Below are 20,227 nucleotides of genomic sequence, written 5' to 3' on the forward strand. Positions count from 1 at the left end.
CATTTTTTCTTGTTGGTATTCTCCACTATTGTAGTGGAAAGAGCATAGTCTTTGAAGTTAAACAGACCTGGGCTTGATTTTTATGTCTTCTCTCGCTAGCAGTATTATCCTGAATTACCTAGTACTCAAAATAAATCTCTGAGGTAGGAATGTTATTGTCTCATTTTATCATTTATGAATCTGGGGTTTAGAGGGGTTAAGTAACTTGACCAAGGTCCTACTCCAAGTATGTGAAGGAACTGAGCTTGTATCCAGCTCTATCAGAAGCTTCCAAATGTATCTACATAATTATAAATATTCAAAATTGCAATTTGTTAACTTGGAGATTATCTAGTGGCCTCCTCATTTTGCAGATGGGAAAACAAGGCCCAGAAAGTTTAGGTATTATTACCTTCATTTTACATTAGAGAAGATGAGAAAAGAAGGGCTAAAACTCCTGAATTCTGTACTTTTCTAGAACTGCCTAGTGGTTTGAAATATTCCTGTTGAGAAGGGTTTTGCTACCTCTCTTGATGGAAGGGCTACTTACTCTATTAGATGGTGGTATAAAGGAAGCTATTGTGGAGTGATGTGCGTGGAGAAATTCTCTCTTTTCCTTTTGTTAACATTGGAATGACTTTTATTTGCTTTGACCTTGGATTTCTTTTCATCATTAAGAGGGATATATTGTGTGTTTAAATATTGCATTATTAATAATATTTGCCTGAGTGCTGTGTCATGATCAATTTTTCATGTGTATCATTCTTTATGCAGCACTAGTTGAATTTCAAGCAGAACCTTACCTTCACCTCTCCTCCCCTCAGTGACAGTCTTCAGCAAGAAGAATGGCAGGCCTGAACCTTCTTATCCACATGGGAGATCAAAAATGCTCCCTATATCAGTCCAAAATTCTTTTTGAGATTAGGGCATCATGAGGCATCTGTGAGGAAGTGGTGGGTATCTTTCTAAACCTAAACCTTGTAGCGGAGAATCCAGGTGGTATCAAAGCCCCAAACGTCCCTTAATTTCCTATGACTCTATTGTCTCATCCAAGTCTCCTCCCTCCCTTCCTTCCCACCTCTCCCCTTCCATGTTTCCTTCTTAAAACATTCCTAACTGTCAATGGACCTCTCCATTCTGATTGTGAGGCAGACACTCAGAGCAGTGTGACTGGCAGTATGATCTCGGAAGATAAAAGCTCCCTTTATCTTAAACTAATATATTAGTTTAAAAGTAAAGACCGTATTTATTTCTGCCCAGAATTATATTTATTTTTTAAACCCTGTGTGGGTGAAATTTTATTAATACACTTGTTTTCCCAGGTAGCTTCTTGGCATATGGCCAGATTGGCATATTGTTCATCTCCCAGAATTCCAGAGAATATTTGAAATAGGGGACAGGTATGCTTGCCCCAAGTTCACTAATAAATCTAGTTAATGAAAACTGCATTAATTTGGTGATTTGTGCATGAACATTTTCACCCCATCTGCTAAATACCTCTTCTAAGGCTCCAGCCCCAGAAATGTGTGGGAAGAATCCCTAGGTGGGGTTGTCATCTTTACCTCAGCAGCCTTTCAGATGCTTTTGATGCAACTCACAGGGTCATCTTTCCTCTTATCCACCTGTTTGTCTATCCCAGGGCTTGGAAGATTACTAACTTGGTGGGCGAGACTGGACGCTTTTTTAGAATAGGGATCATTTCTTATTCATCTCTGAAACCACAGGTTCCACATGTGACTGACAGAGTGAACACTCAGGATGTTTGAAGAAGGAAGGAAAGGGAGAAAAGAAGGGAAGAGAAGGGAAAATAAATACAGGAAGGGAGTGCTTCCATTCAGTCAGCTATTCCACCAGGGAAAGGAGGGTTTGTGTGGCTCAGTGCTCATTGCATAGTGGTTAGAGGAAGTGTGTGAAGTAACCCAGACAGACATGGTGCTGTCTACAGCATACTTAATCCCTTTGAATTTTAATTTACTTTTCATTAAGTGGGAGTGATAGTTTCTACTTTTTAAATTTATTATAAAACTTAAGCTAGTATATGTAAGATACTTGACATGCTATATGCTGTATAGTAAGTGGTCAATAAATGTTACATTTTATTAGTTTTTTTTTTAAGTCTTATTGTCTCTCTTTCCAGTATTTTTCCTATTTCTCGCCTTCACTGTGAGCCAGAAAATTCCTTCCTCTGGAAGCTTTTATCTCTGAAACCCAGCATTTCCAAAAATGTTCTGGGAAATAGATGTTAATAGGTATTACATAAAGGGGGAAGGATTCATATTTAAATACGTTTGAGAAGTACTGGATTAAAAATAAATTAGCCATATTCTTTACAGCAGGACTTTTTACAACACTGAAATATGCTACTACACGTTGTAATTCTTCAGAGGGGACCAGTGCATACAGTATTTCCTGAAGTTATTTGATTATAGACCCTCTCTCTGTCTTTTTTCGCCAGAATATCTTATGGAATTAGTGTTCTTAGGAACTTATTTGCTCAACACTGCCCCAAAGAATTACCAGGTTTTTTTTTTTTGTAACTGTCAACAATTCCACAAATTCTCTTTTTATTTACTGAAGCACGCAATAACAGTTTTTTTCTTCACATCAGATGGGTAATGGGCCAACATCATAAGGTTTGAGAGAGGCACAGCTCACACATTATTGCATTATTGTGAAAAGTTAATCATCATGCTTAACAAATTTTTTAAACTATCATTGGAAAACTTAAACAAATAATGGTGACAAAAACTTCCCTGAATCTCCTAGGTTTTGTTTATGTGTATGTGTGTGTGTATACCTATATATATATATATTTTTTTTTTTTTTTTTTTTTTTTGAGACGGAGTCTTGCTCTGTCACCTAGGCTGGAGTGCAGTGGCACGATCTCGGCTCACTGCAAGCTTCGCCTCCCAGGTTCACGCCATTTTCCTGCCTCGGACTTCACAGCAGCTGGGACTACAGGCATACACTGCCACGCCCGGCTAATATTTTTGTATTTTTAGTAGAGACGAGGTTTCACCGTGTTAGCCAGGATGGTCTCGATCTCCTGACTTCGTGATCCACCCTCCTCAGCCTCCCAAAGTGCTGGGATTACAGGCGTGAGCCACCGTGCCCGGCCTATATGTATATATTTTTAAAGGGAGTTTTAAATTGTATTTTAATTTTCATTAATCTATTAATTTCAGAAATATTTCTCAGTATTCATTATTTGCCAAGCACAGTAATGGACATCACTGGAGTGTAGAACTGATAGGAAAGAGGCAAACAAACTTTCAGTTACATGTAGAGTGATAAGAATCTACAGGATAACGTGGAAGCTCATTGGAAGAACACTTAATGCAGCTTTGAGGGATCCGAGAAGGTTGCCTGGAGGAAGTGATGTTGCTGATGGAATCTCAAAGATAAATAGGATTTAGCCAAATGAAAGTAAGTAGTTGGGGAGAATGAGTATATAGGCAAAAGGAAACATCATGTGCAGAGTAGTGAGAGAGGCATGTTGAAAGAAATTCAGTGAACTGAAAAATAAAAGTGAAAATAGTACATTTTATTGTAGCAAATTTTGAAAGTAGTGAAAAGTACACATGAAACAGCAAAATCCCCTCAGATTTCTCCTCTTAAAGACAACTCAGTATCGTATCCTATTTCCTTTGTCTTTTTTTCTATGCATTTTCCATTTACATAGTAGAATTTTAGAATATATATAAAATTCTGCTGCTCACTTGTAATATTATATTGTGAGAATGTGTACAAATTGTGAAAGATTGCCTTGAAACTTTATTTTTAATGGCTGATTATGATATATCTGTAGGTACGTAGGTGCGACTTGTAGGGACCCTTCAGTTGTAAGGGAGGAACGACAATGTACCAAGCAGTCCTCAGATATTTTCCTTTATCCTGTCTCTGGTGACAAGATTCCATAGTTAAGTCACTAGCTAGACATGTTTTACACTCATCTCACCAAGGCCACCCCTAAGGCGTGCAGGGCTCCAGGCAAAGATTTTTTGTGATGCCTATGTCTATATAAACAGTTTGATTAAAAATTGTATTACAAAATTTATAGACCTCATGTGTCTATATTTATAGACCTCATGTGAGGTCCATGAATTTAGATGAAGATGTAGAATAATACGTAGAGAAGATACTTAGGTATTTGTTTATTGTTCAATGAGTGCATGTGAAGTATCCGGAGCCATCTTTTCATATTCTTTGTTGTCAAATGCATAGTTTCTGGAAATAATTTTATATCTCCCACATGCAGAAAAAGTTAGCACTACTGTTATTACTCACACTGCATGGCTTTTTGGGACATATTTGTAATGAAACAATATAGATCTTCTTGCCTTAGCAGTTTCCTAATACTATTTACTTAACACTGGTTACATCATTACTCATGATGCTTCAGCATTCATGGTACCCGTACAAATACTGGTTTTTAATGATGTACACAAATGCAGGGCTCATCTTAAGTATACAGAAAAATGTGAATAAATAATTTATTTGCTGGTTATGTTAAATGTACCATTAGGAATTGTATAGCATAAACGTAGATTAACACATCTTCCAACAATGTTTTATCTTGAATTCTAGCTTTAGGTCGTAGTCCCTACATTCCTAGAATGTACTCTGTCAGAGTTCACTGCACAATGTTAACTGCCTTTCACATACCACCATCAGCAGGAAGAATAAGCAAGGAGCCCAGATACAGAGAGAAACTGTTCTGTTTGTGCAAGGAAAGTGTGTTCTCAAATGGCACACCTCATTAATGGCCCAAGAGACCACAACATTCACACTTGGATTGGAGACAATGAGAAAGGCTTATTGGAGATACAGAGTAACAATTTTGAAAGACTTCAAAGAAGATAGATATCTCATGATAGGGACAGCTACTTCTGGAGAACATCTTAGCACTGTAAAGAGACTGGTAACTACTTAGCAGAAGAGGATACAGGGTTAAGGATGCCTGCTGCCACCCATGCTATCTTCAGTTGCTGTAAACCTGGAGACAGCACCTTGATTAGAACATAGATGGGCAAGAGCCAATGCCTGGGTCCATACATAGCTCAAGTCCAGAGGTCAGTGGTGGACTATCAGTATCTCAGAGCTCTAGACTCTTCCTGTGTCCAACATAAATGAGAGTCACCCAAATTCAGTATGTTGGCACCATTCTGGTGGCCCAATCTTGTATGATTCCATGAAGGAAATACACAGAAGTGATCTGCTTACCCAGGCATCTATCTTATCCTGGAACTGGGACATGGGACAAGCCCATAACCATAAGTTCTGGGCCTTCTCAGAGCATCTGATTGTCTCTACATCTGGGGAACTAGAAAGATTGCGAACACCCTGAGAACGAGAAAGGAGGGCTGAGACATGCCCTGCCCAATTGTCACTGCTAGTCCTGGTTGATCTCCAGCACTGGAAGAGGACTGAGAAAATTTCAAGTTAGGCACGTCTAGTGACCAGGACCCAGAGGAACCAGGGCTCAGGACATCCTGCTTGGACTGCACAGCCAGCCCAGGTACTAGAGAAGGACATAGACATTTTTCAAAAGACACTCCAAAGTCTGGGAGGGGCCCCACTTACCACAGTCAGAAGGCACTACTGCGCCTGGCTCAGCAGTTTCAGTTCTGGCTCAGTGATAAGTTTCAAAGAAATAATTCCCACCTCCCCCTCAGAATTATACCCACAATAGGTAGGTAGGGTGTTGAGTGGGAGCTGAACATTTTTACTTCAGAGAAACATGCAATTCCCACTGTTTTTAAAGAAAAGCCATGTCCTTTTAACAGAAAATAGCCAAATCCTGGAGACTACCATGGAAACCCAGTGACATGCTCCTCACATTATGAGGGATAGATAGTAATAATAATGATACTAATCAGTGTAATAAAGTTTATTAATACCTAATGTATTCAAGGAACATGCTAAATACTTTATGTATGTTTCCTTTAATTGTACTATAGTCCTACAAAGTATTATCTCCATTGATGATATGAAGAAATCAAGGCTCAGAGAAGTGAGGTGATTTACCCACGGCCACTCAGTTGATAAGTTGCAAAGCCAAGCCCATGTGATTTTGTTACCCAAGTTACTTGCATTGTATCTCACTGCCTTTTGGTTTGCAGGTACCCTCTGAGGATGCAGAAAGATCCCTGCTTTGGACACAGACAGGATAGTGCATAGGGAGATACTGGAAGCAACTTGCATGACTTGAGACTCCTCTTCCCCAGCCTAAGACCTGGCCACAGGGCTTTGTCACCCCCATCTCCTTCCCTGCTTGAAGCACTATCCATCCTTCAAGCCTATAGGCTCTTCCCAAGCATGCCATTAGATGTTTTTTTCATAATTTCATTTATACATCAACATCTTATTTCTCAGTGGGCTATAATTAGGCTTCTTTCCTTTTTTTAAGTAAACAAGCATGCGTGTGAAGCATCTTGGTAAATGACCTTCAAACTGTTAGCTGGCCTGGAAAGTATAGTTTTCACTGGAAACCTGGAGGTGGGAACTTTTCTCCTCTTACGAGGTATGTGGAAATTCAGAGACCTTTATACTAGCTACTGTGTGACCTTGGTCACATTACTGCTTCTGCCTGGATCAGTATAAAACGGGGATGAGAATAGGAAATTTGGAGTAGATAAGATCTAGCTAGTGGCAACTTGCTAGCTTGTTCTCTCTCTCTCTCAACCTGACATGCAGCAGTGGTGTGAAATTGGGCACACACATCTTGGAATACACTCCTGTGTAATCATGGGGCAGTGTGGTAGAAGAGAAAGAGCATAGACTTTGGAGTCACAGAGCTCTGGGTTTAAATCTGCCTTCCTATTTCTATTTGTATGATTTCGGGACAGTCATTTAAACTGTCTGACAGTTCAGGCAATTGTGTCCTATCCCCAGAGTCTCCAGGGCATGGATTTTCAGATGTCATTCTGCAGAATGATTAAGACTAGCAGATATTTCTGTGATGTCTCCTCCCCCACCCCACCACCTTGCAGACATCTGTGGACAGAAAAACCCATCTCCTGCTCCACCTCATGTGTCGCCTCCCTCACTGAGCCTGCTCCCTTGGCTTTTCTGCCTCTCTATAAGGTCAGAAGCATTAGCTTTGTGCTGCCTTCAGCATTCTGAGTTTTCTGAAGCTGATGAATTATGATTTCCTCCATGCCCAGTCCTTTTACTTCTGGCTTGGAGGCATTGTGCTCCCTGGCTGCTCACTGCTACCAGGCTGTGCCTTCATAATCAGATGTTTGGGTTGGCTGTAATGATGATGGATGAAGCAGAAGAATGGCAACAGGTACTTTCTGAAGCCCAATCATAGGGCTACACAGGGAGCCTGGTGTGGCCCCTGAGGCCTCATCATGCTCCTTGGAGGGTGTCTGGGGCACTTCTCAGTGTTTTATTCATGGGCTCAGGACAATGGTGCATGTATGACAAGTATATCTGATGAAATGAGACAGTCACCACCACCATCCCACTTTATAGCTACCAACTCTTCATTCTCCTGGCTAGCTACCTGGGGAAGAAGGGTTTTTCTCTCAGCTAGGTGTTTTCCATTTCAACCAACATTTTTTCATTCGTTTCCTCACTCATTCATTAGAGTTCTGTGTTTCATCACACCACACAGACACATGGATTCTGTGATCCCCCACAATGCTAGATACCTTTTTATTTTTTATGGTTTTAAATTTTTTATTTTTTATTTTTGTGGATATCTAGTAGGTATATATATTTATGGGGTATATGAGATATTTTGGTACAAGCATGCAATGCATAATAACCACATCATGGGAAATTGGGTATCCATCCCCTCAAGCATTTATCCTTGGTGTTACAAAAAATACAGTTATAATCTTTTGGTTATTTTTAAATGTACAATTAAATTATTATTGACTATAGTCACCTTGTTGCATTATCCAGTACTAGGTCTTATTCAATTTGTTTTTTGTACCCATTGACTGTCCCTACCTCCTCCCTAACCAGCCCCCCAACCCCCACTACTCTTCCCATCTTCTGATAACTCTATCTCCATGAGTTCAATTGTTTGGATTTTTAGATCCCACAAATAAGTGAGTATATGTGATGTTTATCTTTCTATGCCTGACTTATTTCACTTAAGGTAATGGCCTCGAGTTCCATCCATGTCGTTGCAAATGACAAGATCTCATTCTTTTTTATTGCTGAACAGTACTCCATTATGTATAAGCACCACATTTTCTTGGTCCATTCATGTATTGATGAACATTTAGGTTGCTTCCAAATCTTGGCTATTGTGAACAGTGCTGCAGCAAACATGAGAGTGCAGGTATCTCTTTGATACACTTATTTCCTTTCTTTTGGGTATATACCCAGCAGTGGGATTGCTGGATCTTATGATAGCTCTATTTTTAGTTTTTTGAAGAACCTTAGACACGTTAAGTCAAGGTTCTTACTCACTGTGGTTGGAAACACAGGCTTTTTCATCAAAATGCCTGGATTCCAACCCTGTCTTCTACCTATAGCTGTGTTACCTGAGACCAAACTCGCAAACTGTGTTTTGCTTTCTTCATCTATAAAATAGGGACACAAATACTACCTACATTAAAACAATTGTCTGGAAATAAATGAAATAATACACAAAAATACTTGGAATGGGACCTGACACATACAAAATGATCAATAGAAATTATTAAAGCACATAGCATTCCATACAATGGATACTCATTGGTGGCTCTAAAAACTGAGGGTAAGAAATGTTGGAAAACTTTTCAAGTTCAACAAACTAATAAATGATAGAGGTGGGATTCAAAACCAGGCAGTCTTATTTATTATCTTTAATATATGTAGCAGAGCCATGGGATAGGGTTAAGTGGCAAGAGTGGTGAGTAGAGAATGATGTGAGATTAGACAAATAAAAGGGAAAAAAGCCATAAGAAGTTGCTTGTCTCAAATTTTAAATCTTATCCTTTCCTCCCTTACTTTTTCAATCTATGATTTTCTAAAAATAGTTCCTCTAGTCAAATCCTGGATTCCGGTCATTTTTGCTGCTATTGTTTCCCTTTCCTAGAACACATTTTATGCCTGATCCGGGGTAAGGCTGGACTGACGCCATCCTGTCTTTCTTATCTTAGCTCCAGCAACTTTCTCTCCCACATCTTCTGTTCTGACATTAGACACTCACCCTTAGGCTTCGCAATAATGTCTGATTGTGTTACCACCACCACCAACCCCATTGCCTTTGCTTTCAATGTGACCTCAGCCTAGAATCCTCTCTCGGCCACTCTGCCTGGAAACTCTTACTCTTCCTTCAGAGCCTAACCTAACTATGTGTCTTCTTCTCTGGGAAGTCTTCCAGGACCCTGCAGGTAGAGTTAGTCAATGCCTGCTCAGTCTGTCTCCCTTTCTCCTGAATTTCTCTTTCACAGCATTTATCATCAAATTATCATTGTCTATTTCTGGGTCTGTCTCAGTTTAGTCCTTGAAGTAAGGACTATGTCTTATTCATATCAGGGTCACTAGAACCCAGCTTAGGTCTGAGGGAGCAGCAGATGTGTATTTGTGTTTGAGTGTGTGTGTGTGTGTGTGTGTGTGTGTGTGTAGATTAGGTAAACTGAATAGGATTGCACAGAAGTGAGCTGGGCCTTTAAGCATGACTCCCCTCCCCTCCCCTCCATTTCCTTTCCTTCCTTTTAAAATTATGAAATGTCTATTTTGTGTTCGGTGCTGGAATACAGAAGAGCAGCCTCTGATCCTAACCCCATATTACCCACTTTATGAAGCTTCCTCAATGATGGGCTCACTCAGTCACCCTAGAGTCCTCCAACATAGCCCCTCAGGCCATCTCTTCTGTCTTTTGCAGAGTTCTAACATAGTACCTGGCGACCACTGATAGCCATCATCAGCCAGCAACACATTGGCTCAAACCTTTTTTCTGATATTCTTTCCACAGGTTCTAGGATAGAGCAAGTTAACAGTGCTTGGAGCATTTTTACACTAGATGCCTCATGTCATGAATTAGCCTTGCTAGTATAGGCGCTAAGACAGGATATAATCCATACCTTACAGATAGGAAAACCAAGGTTCAGAGAACTTATGAGACAATCTCTGTTGAAATATGTGCATAGGCCTGGTAAAATGCATTTCACTGTGAATGGTCTTGCTTTTTCATTGACAGAACCATTCTCAATAGCATTGGGGCTATTTTACACTAGAGAACCACCTCAGTCTGGATTGAAAAATGGCATATGGAGATAAAATGGTGAGAGTCACTGCTGGGAAAATGATATGTTAGGGCTGTTCCTCAAAGAGTAGTAATTCCAGTCATTGTTGACTTCTACATCTTTGTTTTTGTTTTTCCACGCTTTAATGTACGTAGATGGTTTGGACTGACTCCTTCCTGAGGAGATCTGTGAGTTACTGTTTTCTATTTGTGTATAAGTCTTCTGGATCACTTAAAGGACCCTAGGGAACTTAATTCATTCATTGTATTATGAAATATTCCTTGAGCACCTGTTCCATGCCAGACCCTGTCTGGACAAGAAGAATGTTAAAAGCATGGCACATTCCCTGCCCTCTCGGAACTCACAGTCCAGAAGCAGAAGACACATTTTTACCAAATGCAACTGATGCAGAGATAGACAGAATTACACCAAATGCAAGATACAATTATTTGTTACAAGGCTGTGCTTAGGGACACTGAAGATGAGGTAGCCATTTTACATGGGGTATCAAGAAGACCCTCCTAGCTGCAGCAACCCTTGAGTTAACTCTTGAAATATTCATGAAGAGATGTTACCTAGCTGTTCAGGAGCAGGAAGGCCATTCTGGGCAAAGGCAGCAGTGTGTGCCCAGAACTAACATTTTGATGTGTTCCAGGAAAAACAAGCAACAAGTTCAGTATGGCTTCTCCTTAAATTAATGAATAGGACATGGGGAGAGATAAGGCTATAGATAAAGTATTGGGAGGTGGGAGTAGGCATGTATCACAGACTACTTTGATGGCTTGTCCTGAGGGCAACAGCAGGTCTCAGGGGGAGCAACATTTCCCATTTAATGTGTATTCCCAGTCTGTTAGTAATGAAGTGGAATTAATCCTTGTAAAGGAATTAAAATACCTAGATTCTGTTTATTTTTCTATCCCTTACAGATTGAGTGAACATATGTAAGTATTGGAATATCTCCAAGTCTGTTCCTTCACCTATAAAATGGGAATAATATCTGACTTGCCCATTGTGCAAGGTTATTTTGAGAAGAAAATGAAGAAAGGAATAGAAAATAATATATGAATTATAAAACTTTTTGTTATTATAATTATTTATTATGCCTTTTTATTATTAATTTAAGTTTCTATTCTCAATGATATTTTGATATTCCTTAGATTATAGGACTAGCATCTGTAATACAAAGTTTTATGATTACTGTCCAGGGATATTATTTAATACTAAATGTCATGGCCCTAACACTATTATAGACATAGGAGAAAAGAAGGGAAAGAAAATGATATTTATTGAGCATTTATGTGCCAAATGCTATGCTAGCTTCTTTGCTCCCACTTAAGTCATTCTCCTAGTACTCTCATGAGGGCAGGTGTTATTAATCTTATTTCATTTTAAATATGCAGAAAGTAAGGCTCAAAGATTTGTAATAAGTTATCCAAAGTCACTCAGCTAGTGAGTGGCAGAGCCAGGATTGGAAGCCTAATATGCATTAGTCCAAATCCTGCCATTCTTCTCTATATGTTGAGTTTTTTTTTGAGAAGGAGGACAGTGAGGGGGAGGGAGACAGGAAATGTTTACAGGTGGGATATTTCAAGATGGCAGTCTCCAACCTTTTTGGCACCAGAGACTGGTTTTGTGGAATACAATTTTTTCATGGACCAGAAACAGGAGGTGGGAGAGCGGGGAGATGGTTTTAGGATTAAACTGTTCCAATTCAGATCATCAGGCATTCATTAGATTCTCAATAAGAAGCGTGCAACCTAGATCCCTCACATGCACAGTTGACAATAGGGTTCTCACTCCTATGAGAATCTGATGCTGCTGCTTATCTGACAGGAGGTGGAGCTCAGGGGGTCATGCTCACTCCCACCCCCCCACCACCTCGTGCTGTGTGGCTCAGTTCCTAGCATCCCAGGCACAAACAGGTACTGGTCCATGACCCAGAGGTTGGGGAACCCTTTTTTAAGACATCAACTTTTCTGACTTTATAAAGCCAGCAGAAAATTTAGTCTTTGTAGTGTTCTATAGCCCTCAAATAATTAGAAGCTGCACAGTTTTCATAGTCATCGTGTTACATTCTGATGCAGATACTATTCCTTATTTCTCTATTTCCAGTGACTTCTTATTATACTTAAAGTAACATTCAAACTTGTTACCGTAATCTATAAGGCTGTGCATAATTTGATCTCTGCCTGTCTCTCCAACTTTATATTTCTTTCCCTTCTTATTTCTCATAAACTCCAGCCACACTAGCCTCTTCAGTTTTCTTATATCTAGCCTCTTCAGTTTTCTTATATATTCTATCCTTACGTCTTATGTCAGAGTCTTGGCAGGAATTTGAGGATAATTTAATAAAGGGACAATTTACAAGGGTGTCACCTCAAGTTCTGCAAGGATAAGCACCATGTCTTCTCCTCTGGGGTCCTCCAGAGCATACTCAGATTCTCATTTAGTATTTAGTTTTTAGAATAGGGCCTGACATGTGTTAGCAATAATGATAGTGATTTAAAATAATAGAATAGGGGTATTAAGTGGCAGATACCTGATTTACACCTAGACTTTGGTTCCAGAGTCCATGGTCAATAAATATTTTTTGAATAAATAAATAAATGAATGAATGAATGCATAAAATATTACTTTTCAGTCTCTAATTCATTTGAATTCACAATATTTATATTTAAGGATATTTACACTTAAGAAATACAATTTACATTGTATTTGTAATGTTTGTTACACTGAATATAACTCAAAGTAGGATGAAATTAATAATATCTTCTTTTTTTAGTACCAATTAATGTTCCTGCTCATTCCTGTTGTGTTTAAATATAAATTCCATTAAAACTGAGTTTCCCTCTTGATTTTATATCTCAGTAATTAAAGCAGTTTCTTAATGCTAAGAAATGACACCCACCTTTAAAAGCCCCAAGAAGGAGTACAGATATTTAATTCTAGTTTTGCATGATGGCAATTTTCCCTTCATCACAATCCCATTGCATTTATAGTATTTGCCAGAGTTGTGCCAGTCACATGGCTCCAAAAACTGCCAAAGAAAGAGGACTAGACTTTAAGCCTAAAAATAAAAGAAAAGGAAAAAGATCTGGATACATGTCATATTACCCTGACAGCACCTGCACATTCTATTTCAGTTATACTGCATGCAGGCCAATGAGCACATCCAAGAAGTCCTTATCTCCTGTAACTTGAGAATCACCAGCAATTGGAATTTTGTCAATTACTTTGTCAACTGGCCTGGTTCCTCACCAATCATGTACCTGGAACCTTGGTAGCATTTTTAGATGACAAAATATCTTCTTCTGGAAATCTGTGCAAGTTGAAAGGCCATGTTCTTCTGTGCTGGCCTGTCCTGGCACAATGAGTACAGTTGTGAATACACTGTCTTAAAAAGATTGGGTTGTTTTCCTGGGGCAGGGCAGCCTGATGGAAGAAAGGTGTGAATATGAAGGTGAAGAAGCCAGAGATGTTGAACCTGGAGAAGGGCCTGGCTTCTGAATTTGCTAGTTCTATGCCCCTAGGCAATTTTACATATCTTGAGGGCTTCAGGCCTAGATTTCCTCATCTATAATTTGTGTTTGCAGTGTTGTTTTGAGAATCAGCTAGAAAATGTATGGGAATGTACTTCATAAATGATCAAATTGTACCTAACTTTTATTGTTTTATTATTATCTAAATTGCTAGTGAAGCCTAACACTCAGTCAAAAAAGTATATTGTAAGAAGTATTAGAGTCAGAAGACCTGAGTACAAATTTTAGTTCTGCCACTTAATTACCAGGTGACTTTATGCTATTCATTTAGCCTTCTGAACTTTAATTCCCTAATCTATAAAACTGGAAATCAAATTTATTCAAGAAACAGATTTTGAGCCCCCTTTTTGTGGACCTGGTAGTATGTGGATATGAAAAATATAGGTGTTTATATCTTGAGAAGGAGATAGTAAGCAAAAACAGACAAGGTTATAACCTATAACCAAATGCTGTTGTTCCATAGAGAAGGGGATTCAAACCAGATTGTTGCATCATTGCTATTTCCGAACAGGATTTGAGGCAACAAACAATAAAAAGGAATATTAAAATAGCCGCTTGTCAAGACCCTTTCCACTAAAATCTCATTTGGCCCTCATAATAATCCTATGGGATAGGACGAACAGTATTATTGTTATCCTCATATTCATCCATCCATTTGTTCACTTGACACATTTATCCAGTACCAATTATTATACATACAGTGCTGTAACTGCTGTCCAGTTATAAATATGTGTCATTTCTCCACAAGCAAATCTGAAAAGGTCCTGATTGGATGGCCTCCATACAACTGTATGGAAAGGAAATGATCCTTGGACTTAAAGGTGAGCAGCCTGGGGTTTGAATTCCCACTCTACCACGACTGGCCGAGGAATTTTGACTAAGTTATAGGGCCTAGCACATAGCAAGCTCTCATAAATAGTAAGAGAATGGATGAATGGATTGGTAGATGGATGAATGAATAAATGAATGATGCCACTCTACCTCATTGAGCCTCAGTTTGCTCACCTATAAAATGGAAATAATGACCCCTGGATTCCAAGGTGATTGTGAGGTTTGCCTGAATTATTGCACTTAAAAAGTGTTTCTGTAAGTTGCATGGCAACAAATATGGCTATGCCTGATATGGTTTGGTTCTGTGTCTCCACCCAAATCTCATGTTGAGTTATGATTTTAAGTGTTGGAGGAGTGGCCTGGTAGGAGGTGATTGGATCATGAGGGTGGATTTGCCCCTTGCTGTTCTTGGGATAGCGAGTTCTCATGAGATCTGGTTGTTTAAAAGTGTGTAGCACTTCCCCCTTTGCTCTCTCTCTACTGCTGCCATGTGAAAAAGGTGCTTGCTTCCCCTTTTTTGCCATGATTGTAAGTTTCCTGAGGCCTCCCCAGCCATTCGTTCTGTACAGCCTGCAGAACTGTGAATCAGTTCAACCTCTTTTCTTCATAAATTACCTAGTCTCAGGCAGTTCTTTATAGCAATGTGAGAATGGACTAATACAGTGTCTGAACTGCTGATTCCTCTAATCCAGTGCTGACAACAAGTTTCTCCCTGGATACTATCTGCTCTGATCTAACTTGCCTGGGTATATTTGAGAAACCATTCCTTTTGGCCAAGTTTATTTGAATCCACATGGAAATGTTGAGGTGGCAGTTGGATATATGAGTCTGGAAATGTGGCAGGAGGTTTGAACCAGAGATATAAGTTTGGCCAACAGAGCCACAGAAAGATCAAATAGGATGAGGACAGCATTGCCTTTGACAACCAAAATTACAGGTGACATTTTCAGTCATTTCAGTGATGTGATGGAGAAAGAAGCCAGACTCCATGTGATGGAGAAAGCAAATTGGCATCAAAGAAGTGCAATAGTAAATGTGGATTACTCAGCATTTTGGTAGTGGAGGGAAAGAGAAAAGGGAGGAGTTTAGGAAGAAGAAACGATGTTTTAAGTGGATTATAGTGGTACTATTGACCACTCCATATTTCTTGACATACTTTTCTCCATTAGCTTCTGCAAAGTCTATCCCTACCTGTTCCTCCTTTGGTTCTTTTTCCTCTACCTTCTCCTTAAAGGCTCTGTTTGCAGTATTTTTCTCTTTGGACGTTGTTTACTCACCTGGCAGGGACAACTTATAAAAGTCTCACCTGATATTCAAGGCTCTCTAATGTCTGGCTCTGGTATACTAGTACAAGTTTCTTCCTGCCATACTCTCCCATATAAGCTAAGCTCAAACTACTTGATTGTTTCCCAGTTCCAGAATTTTTCAGTTTCGTTCTTTCATGTCTTTAAATATATTCTTCATTTTGCCCAGAATCCCTGCCTGCTCCCTATCTTCGTGTATGTAAATCTTCCTTGTTTAAGCCTCTGCTCAAATGTCGTTTCTTTCAGGCAGCTTCAATCTCCCCTCCCTCAACTGAGGAATTAGATCATATTCTCTATTTTTTCCTTATTGTAATTATTATTTTTGGCTTGTCCAAGAGTAGCATAAATGGTTTTGTAGGTCTTGATTTAAATGTCTGAGAAGATGTTGGATGACCTCTTAGCAAAGAAGTTACAGAGGTAATTTCTGAAGTATTGAGATTCTGTGTTATTCTCTTATTAGCAATTGTTTTGAAGATGCCCAATTATGACATTATCCATCCACTCACTCACTATGTCATTTGACTACTCGGTAGCCTATAAGGACTCTCCCCACCCACTCCACTGGCCTAAGAATAAAGAACCAGGTTTGGGGTTCTTGATTTATTGGCAGATCATAAGTATTAGTATCAATATCAGTATCATGCATATTAACCTGAGTATCATTCATCTTATGCAAATGAGGATTAGAGTCTCTACTTTAGAAGAGGGTAACAATAAAATCCTTCTGAAACCAATGATTGCACCAGCTATTTAAATGTCATCCCCTGTAAGGATTCTTCCTAGTGTTCCCACACCAGCATCTTCCACTTCCACATCAACATCATCTTGTACAAACCTCCGTCATTTCATTTTCGTATACAATCAGTCTTCTATTATATGATAACATCAGAAATGGTTTTGTGTCATGTTAATAGCATAGGATTTAGTTTCAGGAAGATGAGGGTTCAAATTCTTTTGCTGCTGTTTCTTGGCTGTGTGACCTTGGTTAAGATTATGTAATGTCTCTGATCCTTAATTTTACGATCTATAACATAGAAACTTTATTAGGAAAAAATGAAATGAAAAATGTAAAACATCTGGCAGACTGCTGGATACATATCAAGTTACTCAGTAAGTATTTGTAAATTCAATTTCATTGAATTGGTCCAGTTCATAAAGCATTCTCTTCTTCTTATGTTATGAACTAATGGGGGAACAAAAATTAGATCATTGATTTCATTTTTATTAAGTGGAAAGGGTTTCAGTTTTAACCTGCTGTGAACCTCAATAGTGGACTGATTATCTGAAAGACTAGCATATTTTTGTAGCTAAATAGAACAAATTGAATTACAGTATAAACAGCAGTGGGAATTCCTGCAGAGTAGTATTTTTCAACATAAACCATTATCCTTGCCAGCCGTATGTATAGACACAGCAAAGCTTCTGTATTTATGTTTTTTCATTAAAAACAAAATGATTCATTTCACAACTTAATTTATTGTATTTGTCATAACAGCCAAATTCAAATTAAAGAGTCTAGTGCTTAGAGCTATTAAAGGCTGGCTTATTGAAAAGAATTTGTAATTTGGTGCCATTTTCTTAGTAAGAGCCTGTAGTTGTAATTTTCCAGCAAGAAATCTAAAATAGTTTTACAGAACCATTTTTCCTGATGCCTTATTTTAGAGATTTCAAATAGCCTCTGATAATATTTAGAAATATAATTATTTAATATGTTGCCTGTCAACTATGGGAGCAGCAACATGTAGTGGACAAGGTGCACCTTGAAGGTCAGAAGGGTCTACATTTGAATTCAGCTTTAGGCAAATTCCTTAATCTCTTGAACACATTCCTTGTCTGTAAAATGGGACTGATAAGACTTTGTTTTCAGGGTAATTGTCCCAAATGAATTGAAGCCAGTGAAATGACCAGCACCTAGTAAATGTTCCTTTTCAAATTATCTACATTTATGTTTATCAGTGAGACAAGATTTTCTTACTTTTAACACAGAAGATTTTCTGTTGTTGTAGTTGTGTTTTCCATGTGCAGCTCAATGAGACAGCATATGAAAGTTTAAACTTGGGATCTTGTTTTTAATTGCCTTGCAATAAACATATTTCTTTACAGTTTTGGTTGCCATATTTTTCACAATTACTATTAATTTATCTGGTTATAGTAGTATATATTGACTGAAAAAAGTTTAGAGAATATAGAAAAGCCTACAGGAGAAAACAAAATCACCTGTGGTCTCACAATTCAGTTACAATCACTGTTAACATGATGATGTATTACACTTACTCATTTTGTGTACTGTTGGGAGCAGGCCCCCCAAAATCTGGCCGTAAACTGGCACCAAAACTGGCCATAAACAAAATCTCTGCAGCACTGTAACATGTTCATAATGGCCCTAACGCCCAAGCTGGAAGGTTGTGAGTTTACAGGAATGAGGGCAAGGAACACTGGGCCGCCCAGGGTGGAAAACCACTTAAAGGCATTCTTAAGCCACAAACAATAGCATGAGCGATCTGTGCCTTAAGGACATGCTCCTGCTGCAGTTAACTAGCCCAACCTATTCCTTTAATTCAGCCCATCTCTTCATTTCCCATTAAGTGATACTTTTAGTTAATTTAATATCTGTAGAAACAATGCTAATGACTGGTTTGCTGTTAATAAACATGTGGGTAAATCTCTGTTCAGGGCTCTCAGCTCTGAAGGCTGTGAGACCCCTGATTTCCCACTTCACACCTCTATATTTCTGTGCGTGTGTCTTTAATTCCTCTAGCACCGCTGGGTCAGGGTCTCCCAGACTGAGCTGGTCTCAGCAGTGTACATGCATATATTGTGTATATGCATGTTTGCACATATATCTTTTACTATAAAATTTAGATTATAAAAATACTCTGGGTTTTTGCTGTTTTTTAAAACAATTTTTTCATATAGCAATAACCCACAAACATTTTATATATCATTATAGTTTTCAAAAATGTAATTTTAATGACAACAAATATTTCATTATATACATATATTGTATACCTATATCTATACCATTAGGTCTGACTGCCTGGGAGCCAGGCAGGACAGAGCCATATTTCTCTTATTGCCAAAAACAGGTAAGAGAAATACCACTGAGTTCTTTCCCCAGTAAGGAATATTAATAATGAACAGCCCTGGGAAAAGAATGCATATAATATATGTATACTATATATGTATATGTACCTTCATATGTATATATGTATGCACGCATATACATATATGTTGTGGGAAGTCAGGGACCCCAAACGGAGGGACCTGCTGAAGCCGTGACAGAAGAACATAAATTGTGAAAATTTCATGGACATTTATCACTTCCCCAATCAATACTCTTATAATTTCCTATGCCTGTCTTTACTTTAATCTCTTAATCCCATCATCTTTGTAAGCTGAGGATGTATGTCACCTCAGGACCCTGTGATGATTGCGTTAACTGCACAAATTGTTCATAAAGCATGTGTGTTTGAACAATATGAAATCTGGGCACCTTGAAAAAAGAACAGGATAACAGCAATGTTCAGGGAACAAGGGAGATAACCATTAGATCTGACTGCCTGGGAGCCAGGCAGGACAGAGCCATATTTCTCTTATTGCCAAAAACAGGTAAGAGAAATATCACTGAACTCTTTCCCCAGTAAGGAATATTAATAATGAACAGCCCTGGGAAAAGAATGCATTCCCGGGGCGGGGTGGGGGCCCTCCAAAATGGCCACTCTGGGAGTGTCTGCCTTATGCAGTTGTAGATAGGGAGAAAACACACCCTAGTCTCCTGCAGTGCCCCCAGGCTTGCTAGGATTAGGAAATTCCAGCCTGGCAAATTCTAGTCAGACCGGTTCTCTGCTCTTGAACCCTGTTAAGATGTTTATCAATGACAATGTGTGCACAGTGGTACATGGAACTTCATTAGTAATTCTAGTTTCACCCTGACCTTGTGATCTCGCCCTGACCTTCTGCATTGTTATCTTTTGTTGCCCTTGAAATATGTGATCTCTGTGATCCACACCCTATTCATACACTCCCTTCCCTTTGAAAATTGCTAATAAAAACTTATTGGTTTTACGGCTCAGGGGACATGATGGAACCTGCCGACATGTGATGTCTCCCCCAGACACCCAGCTTTACAATTTCTCTCTTTTGGACTCTTTCCCTTAATTTCTTAGAATGGCTGACACTTAGGGAAAATAGAAAAGAACCTCTGTTGAAATATTGGGGGCTGGTTCGCCTGATACATATATATATATGTATTAGGATATATACATATATACATACGTATTTGTATACAGATGCACATCATATACATATATACTTATTTGAAAGAAATGCATTCTTTTTATTCATTTACATTGTTTCTAAGTATTGCTCTTATACATCACCT

General features: G+C 38.8%; 1 protein-coding gene and 1 pseudogene across 8 annotated transcripts in view; one reads left to right on the forward strand and one right to left on the reverse strand.

Annotated features, from left to right (window-relative positions):
• The window catches only part of LOC101147269 (AGBL carboxypeptidase 4), a 1,515,476-nt gene that overhangs the window by 877,312 nt on the left and 617,937 nt on the right, over positions 1-20,227 (forward strand). The window lies entirely within an intron of this gene.
• Positions 2,582-2,692, reverse strand: LOC115932611 (uncharacterized; annotated as a pseudogene).

The sequence above is a fragment of the Gorilla gorilla genome, chromosome 1 (assembly GCF_029281585.2).
Source record: "Gorilla gorilla gorilla isolate KB3781 chromosome 1, NHGRI_mGorGor1-v2.1_pri, whole genome shotgun sequence".
In the NCBI taxonomy this organism is placed as follows: Eukaryota; Metazoa; Chordata; class Mammalia; order Primates; family Hominidae; genus Gorilla; species Gorilla gorilla.